Source organism: Lonchura striata, chromosome 3 (assembly GCF_050655825.1).
Source record: "Lonchura striata isolate lonStrDom1 chromosome 3, ASM5065582v1, whole genome shotgun sequence".
In the NCBI taxonomy this organism is placed as follows: domain Eukaryota; kingdom Metazoa; phylum Chordata; class Aves; order Passeriformes; family Estrildidae; genus Lonchura; species Lonchura striata.
Window position 1 is genome coordinate 46,316,332 of NC_140705.1, and position 7,617 is coordinate 46,323,948.

General features: G+C 40.6%; 1 long non-coding RNA gene across 1 annotated transcript; it reads right to left on the reverse strand.

The window, feature by feature from the left end:
* Window positions 1-4,936: 4,936 nt before the first annotated feature.
* On the reverse strand, window positions 4,937-7,200 carry LOC146767882 (uncharacterized). Its single transcript, XR_014953715.1, has 2 exons — window positions 5,864-7,200; window positions 4,937-5,404 (listed from the first exon to the last, which is right to left on the reverse strand). It is a non-coding gene; the product is annotated as an uncharacterized LOC146767882 (long non-coding RNA).
* Between the last annotated feature and the right edge of the window lie 417 nt (window positions 7,201-7,617).

Genomic DNA, 7,617 nt, shown 5'->3' on the forward strand with positions numbered 1-7,617 from the left:
ATCATATGTAATCCATTAACCCTTCCCTTCTCTGCCTCAAGTATTTTCTGAGTGCCATTTTTATAGTATTGTTTGCTCTGTGTTGGGCTATCTTTTCCTTATTGTGAGGGGCTGCTCATATAATTCTCATTTCTGGGTGAAATGCCTTTCTTTTCTTTTAGCAGCATAGAGTTTTTTTTCAGGGAATTATGGTTTATGGACATTCTTCTCAGGTAAACTGCCCACAACAGTGCTTTAGGAGTGCAGTTAAGTGTCAACCATGTGGTACAAAATGGTGTCATATTATTTTAATCTGATAATAAATATTCTTTCTTTATCTGCCTCTGATGAAATGCCCTCAACCTTTTATAATCAAATTACTTCCTCACTAATGGAAATTCTTAATGACCTTTTATAAATATCTGGGTATACCAGCATCTCAATTTTCCTGCAAAACTTACACAAATTCACAAATGTGATTGTTGTCCTTCAGACTTAAGAAAATTTGTTAGAAAGTGACCTCTTACTTAGAGTCAGCTCTGCCGACTCAGTACATGTCTCAGTGCTGCAGCTATCAGCAAATCTGGACAATCAATGTTAGTGCTAACCTATTGTGCAGGTGGCTGGCTGGCGATGAGACACCTGGTAGGAAACGAGCTGTGTGGAAAATACCATGGAGAGACAGAGCTGTTAATCAAAATCTCTTCTGTAAAAGAGTCATTAGAGCTTTGCTTGACACATGTCAGTACTGTGTCAACAGGAATGCTCAGGGGAAATAATGGTCCACAACACCTGCTGCGTGATGTGACAGAAGTGACTGAAGTGACTGCTCAAACTCTGGAAGTGCCCTGCAGGTTGGACCCCGGGAAAGAGAAGAGGGGTCACCAACACTGAAAATCTTTTGAGACTCAAGTACAAAACACAGCACCAGTGGGAACCACACACGTATCCTCCATGAAAAAAAAACTTCAGGGTAGGTATTGAATAGGAGTTGTTTTCAGAAGGCAGTTTCAGTATGTTGATGGTTATGCAGTACCTAAATATAGCTATGAATTCTTAGATATGGACAACTACAGCTTCATTAGGATTTTAATCTGCCCTGTTCATCCTGTCTAAGATAGGAGAAATAACGTGCACAGTTTGCATAGAACACAGGAATATAGGTCTCTAAACATGGCAAATGTTCTTGTATTTTGACCAGTTCTGAAATAACTTTTGGAAAGTTTGTTCTGTTCTTTTTCACACAGCTCAGAATGATTTTAGCAAGGGTTTAGTTAGTCCCTTTGAAAAGTATGTCCAGATACTTAGCCTTTTTTTTTTTCTCCAGAAAAAAGGGAAGATAAATAAGTTATTAAATTTTACAAAATTTTGTTGATTCATTAGCTTCACCAGGGTGCTAGGTTGAGCATCTACATGGAAACAGCATTCTGTGGCTCTGACCTACATTGTAAATTGTCTGCAATATAATAGTGAGTGAAACTTAGGGGAGCAATTGCTTCAAATGTTTGCTGCCATTAACTTAAGGGTGAGGAAATGAGAGAAATCCAGAAGTTTTCATTTCCAAGTGAAGCATGTCAGACAGCACAGCACAAGACCTTTCTAAATTGCAATATGGCATCATATTAAACAGAACCCATCTCTGTTTCCTTTGGCTTTCCATCAATTTACATATTTTCTTAGATGTAGTAGTAGCAAATGTCAGAGCTTTTTCACCATTTCCCATAATGCAAAATTAATATGTTACTATCTGTAGGTCTGTAGCTCTCACTGACCCATTGCTGCAAACTCTGAGCTGTTCATCTCAGAAGTAGCAGTGGTGAACTTAAATTGAGACATGGTGTGAAGTGTCTTGTGTCAAAGTGTTTTACTGCTGTTAATGAAATAAGAGAATAGTAATTAATGTGAAATGATGCCTGAAAATGAGTGGCAAGCACTAGCAGGTACTGATGGCTAGATAATGATACAGACCACTAGCATAGCATGTGCATAAGCCTGAGTTCCAGCAGGGTGTTTGGGCTGTACCTCTGCACTGTCACCAGCACAAAGGAGGAAGCTGGAGCTAGGCTGCTCCCTGGAGCAGGATTAGGGGATGCCAGGGCTGAGCTTGGGGTGGAAGGCTGAGGCAGCAGGGCCTCGAGGTCTGATCCTGCTTTTCTGGGGGAAAACAAGGCATAAGTAGTGCCTGCTCAGCTGGTGGCTGAGTAGGGGGCTTGAGGGAAAAAATGGATCTTGCTGGGAAAAGAATTAACCATCAGATTAGAAATGTCCTGTGATTTCAATTGCTGATTCGCAGGCATAAGTGCTTTCTTACTCTTGGGAGTGAGGATGTGAACATTTAGATTAACAGAGCAGGGGGTTTGTGACACTGGGGATGAGAGATTGATATGCTGCTGCAAGGGCATCCAGGCATGAGGCCATGCATGCCTGAAAGTGAGGTCCTCCTGTGCAGCCTGAGCCTGAAAGTGCTGCCATCCTCCACCTCCCTGAGGACTGGCAGCTTTTGGGGCTGGCAGGGAAACTGCAGTGAGATGGGCTGTCAAAGCTGCCTGCAAGGAAGTCACCAGAATGGCGACTCACCCTCTGAACTGGACCCTGGGGGCAGCTAGCACAGAGACATACCTTCTGCAAATATGATATTTTCATGATTCCTGCAACTTAAAGGATTGCCTATTGAGTTGGCTGTGGGTGAGCTTTTTTTTTTTTGAAGGACTTTGCTGCTAGGGAGAGGGGAGGTGGATGCTTTTGATAGCCAGGGATGGCATGGTTAGTGATGATTCCACTTCTGTTGTTCCTTTGTCAAGCTTAGATTCTGTCTGGCAGTGAGAGAAACAGGGGAAGGTGTTTGTGATGTGTCAAGTGCTATTTGCATGTCAAACAGTGGTTTTCTGGCTAGGGTGGTTCAAGGGTTCTCAGGATCCTCCACTAGCTCACAGGGAGCTGCATTCCTGCAAGGGAATGAGTACAAGTTTTCAGCTGTACCAAGAGGGATTTATCTTGTTGAACTGCAGTGAGTCATCCTAAGGCCAGCATGTAGGTTGATTCAGGTGAGTTCCTCTCGGCAGGCGCACAGGTATTGCTCAGAGTGTGAGTCTTATCGAGCATCTCTGCCATTGATGTTGGTACGCTCTGTGTTCAGAGGGAGGGGAGCTGCCTCCCGCCACCCTGTGGAAATGACCTGTTGAATCAGTCTGCATCCTGCTGCTGTAGCTATTTCAGATATGCCAGTGAAATACATCACTCTTTTTTATGAGATTTTTCTCCTCTGTTGACTCCAAGTCTATAGTTAATCAGCACAGGCACCAAAGTGGTATCTCTCAACAGCTTAAAAAACAACATGAAGTTTGTTGCAGTTTACCCAGCCTGCTACTGCTCTATCTAGGCAAAGACAGAGAAAGAAAGCATCACTGAACTGTGTGGCACTTGCTTCTAGAGCAAAACAAAAGTGAAAAGTGGGAATTCAGGTAAGGATCATCAGTGATTCTGAAAAAAACAAGCTAAAAGCTTGAGAAGCACTTAATGCATTTGCAAAATTCAAAAGTCACCTACAACAGTACTTACATGTAAGTCTTCATTTTGCTCCTGTGGAAGCTGTGGAACACCAAAAAACAGAAGAGAAGCACAGATGTTTTTTTAGCTTTTTTTTTTATTAATAAACTTTCAAGAGATTTGCTGTTCTTAATTAATCTTCTGTGTCACCTTCTGATCCTCTGGTTTGTTATTACACATACTTGTGACAATCATGGGAGCTTTGCACTGATTACAATAAGTATGTTCAATGAGATCAGGCTATTTTTAGCTATGAATGTACAAAAACTGAGATGATCAGAAACTAGTAGAAAAATTTCACATGGTCTTTTAAATAAGAGTTTCAACTTAGCTATCTAATATAATGTCTGTCTTTTGAAGCACCTAAAACTCCTTTTCTACAAAATGTTAAGGCCCCTAAAAGCAAAGTAGGAGCATTAACTGGACAGTCATGAGAATAGGCAATGTATCCATTTTCTAAAACTTGTTTTTGAAAGCTTTTCTATTTTATTTTTCAGTTTTTGTATCTTGAGGTTTTCTGAAAGTATAAAATCCAGTGCAGCCTGAAGAGATGTAATGCAGGATTAAGAAAAGATGTCTGTGGGGCTTCCCAATATCTCCTCAGTGATGTCATGTAATGCAGATTAATGCCTGTCCTCCAGCTGGCAAACTCCTATGGAACTCACTGACACACTCACATTTTCATACACCTACTCATGCTTTTTCCGTTTGTGGCCTTAAAAAAACACCCCAAACCAAAACCCCCAAGAGAGTCTGTTTCTGCTCACAGAATTAGCAGATCCTGGCCTGTTCTGCTGGAACATGATTAATGAAGTATAAATGGGTAGTTTTCTTACCAAAGGGCTACTGACAGATTAAAGGCTGGTTAAAGTTGACTGATGTTTATACACGAAAGGAGGCAACTACTTGATTCCTGGTGGGCAGCAGTCACTATGGAAGTTTGTTTGCTTTTGATGGAGATGAAGAATAGACAGAAGGATTCCTGGAAGAGTAAAAATTTTTCTCTAGGATGGAGCAGCCAAATGCTTTCTATGTAGAATGTTCTAGTTTCTATAGATTAAAAAGTATTATATGCATTTATATGCACTGGGAGTAAGGAGGGGTGGACAACTCTCGTAGAAGCACTCAATAAATCCTGCATCAATAATAATAAACTCACTGATATCAAAGGGCTCATCTACTCCTTAGAGATAAGCTCTTATGTAATGTGATACTTATCAAAGTACCTATGAGTCTGCAAAATTTAGTTGGGAGATCTGTGCAAAGGCTGTGACAAGCCATTTGTGGAAACAGCATGATATATTTCACAGCTGTCAAAGCACTAGAGCAGTTTTACTTGCAGTATCTTAGAACACTGGAATTTCTTGCTGAAGCTTGAGAAACTGGGGAAAAAAATTAATGCTAGTTCAGATGTATGCAAAATATCTTTATTTTTGATAAAAAAGAAAAAAAAGCTGAGAAAGTTTGGCCACCAGGAAGGCTGTGAGCTATGTCTCATGTGCTTCTTCAATGCTAACAATACACGATGCGCCACCCTAAAAGTTACCCCTGTGTGCCATGACAGCAGAGGTTTCAGCAGTTGCATCAGGTTTTCATGGTGTGCATCCTGCCTGGCAGCTGCAGGGGACATGGTCCAGCTTCATTCAATACAAGTCTCATTTGCAGCTTCCCCCACCTTGCTTTGGAAGCTCTGTTTGAGCTGGTCCTTGCCTGAGTTGGATTAAACTTGTGCCTGTACCTGGTCTTGCATGTTGTTGACCCACACTCACAGGCTAATGCCTTGACTTGAGCAGGGGTGGTGCCTGTCCAGCTGTGCCGTTGTCTGTGGCTTGCCTTTGTCTCTTCCATTGCAGACCAACCATCAGATAACTGTTTCCCTCTGGTGATGAGCATGTAGAAAGAAAATCAGTTGCAAATTATTGCCCTTACTCTTAGAAACCACTCACTGAAAAGAGGATCAGCCTCTCTTAGTGTATTTTGTGGTCAAATTTAATTTTCTTTTCTGGGAACTGCCTTATTTTTTCTGATCTTACTGCTCATGATAAACATGTGCTGGCTGATAATAATCAACAACCATAATTTCAGCAACAAAAAGTTTGAAAAGTTTTGAAAGTCTATTTGCAAACATGTCAAGTGGATTTTTTAAATGCATGCTTTGATATTTTCCTTTCATTTTTTTTGATGGTGTCTCCATAATTTCAGCTTCCCTGCAATAAACATCACAGTATTTACAGTGCACAGAGACATGATCAGTGTTGAAAAATAGGCTATTCAGAGTTTGTTTTATTAGTTCAACAACACCAAACAAGTTTAGGTAAGTTGGAAGCAACTTTTTTACCTCAGATAGGTAAACAGCAAGGTTACTGTGTCCATGCTGAGGATGTTTGAAATTAAGCCAGTGGCAAAACTGTGAGCTGTAGTTCCTGCCTATTGTCAGAGTCCAGCACCACACCCTCATGCAACAGCCTGCCCTGACATGACAGGATGCAGGAGAGCAGCTGGCCCTGCTCTGGGAGCAAAGGACCAGCACTGCTGGGAACCACCCTGTGGGGTATCATTCCTGACTAATGAGCTTAAGTGGAACCAGGTGGAGGGCAGAGGCAACATGAGGAGAGATTTTGTAGAAATCCTGATGTCAGTGTGATTACATAAATAAATGGAAGTTTTCTTATTCAGATATGAAACAACTAGACAACTGAAAAAGGATGCTGACAACCCAGAGGGAAATATTGCACTTTGTTTTGAATCTATAGTAATGTAAAGACTTAATCTGCTTCCTTCAGATTCCATTAAAACCTAGGTGAGAGCTTGGCTTTTGCAAGAGACTGCATTAACTGAGATGTGAACCTCCACCTGCTTTAAAGGCTGCTTTACATGTTCTCTCCACCTCTAGGTACTGAATTCAACTGTTAGAGCAGGAGCTTAGTGTCTTTCTTAGATCTTTCTATACCTGACCTAGGAAAATGCACATCTTTATCCCATTTGGAAAAAAATGTTCATGTTTTGTTGCCTTTCTCCTTCCATCCTCATTAAGTAACTCTGTGGTGACTGTGTACCTGTCTCTGGTAAGAGAGATGAATCTAGGCAATCTAGAAGACAAGAGGGATCTTTATACAAAGGAATTTGCCCTGTATGCTTGGGGGTTTTCTTATTTAACCAAATTATGTTATATTATTTGGTATGCTTATTGGGATTCCAGATGGTTTTTTAAACATGCATAATACATGAAACCACTGAAAGGCAATCTCTGTGGAATCCCTTTGGATTTCTTACAAATATTTAGCTTCCACTCCAGCTTTCTAGATATCTTGTTGTTTCTGTCCTATAATAAGATCCTTTAATATAGTTCCCAGAGCTGTAGTATAGAACCTAACACCTTATAAAAAGGAAATTTGCAATGGATGTAAGGAAATTATATCAAAAATATGCCTGCAAACAGCTTGCCAGTGAGTTGGAGATAGCATCAAAGCTGGCATTATGCCAGCACTGGGTGACCACTGCTCTTGGATATTTTTCTAAAGTTTATTTTTTCCTAAAGTTTAATTTTTTACATACGTTTACTCCCCAGCCCCCAAAGAAATATTTTTGCAATGATCTTAAAAAAACCAACAACAACAACAAAAAATCAATGCCAGCCACTGGGCTCTTAAAGAGACTTTTAACCACTGTGTGTGTAGCACACACAGTAGGACTAAATACCCTAACTATAAGAAACAAATTTCTTTAAAGATAAAGGTTATGATAAGCAGTAAACAAGACAAAATAGAGCTTTTACCTTGAGGGGGAAGAAAAGGGAAAGGAATGGAAAACCCAGTGTGGTGAATTCTTTCTAGGGCTATGTCCTACAGGTGAGGGTAGAAGTTCCATTACTGCTAAGTTTGCTGACAAACAGAGGTAGAAACAAAGGAGTATTTAATGTGCATTGCAGTCAGCACTTTCAATAAAACTCCTCTCTGGGGGGTGTCTGCTGCTGGTGTTTGCATAGATTTCACTCTGTGCAATTTGGTATAAATCTCTATTGCAAATACCTCTGCGTGGGAAGGGAGTTGTTCTTGCCTCCAGAGACTTTTTTCAGCAGTCAAAATCCAAACA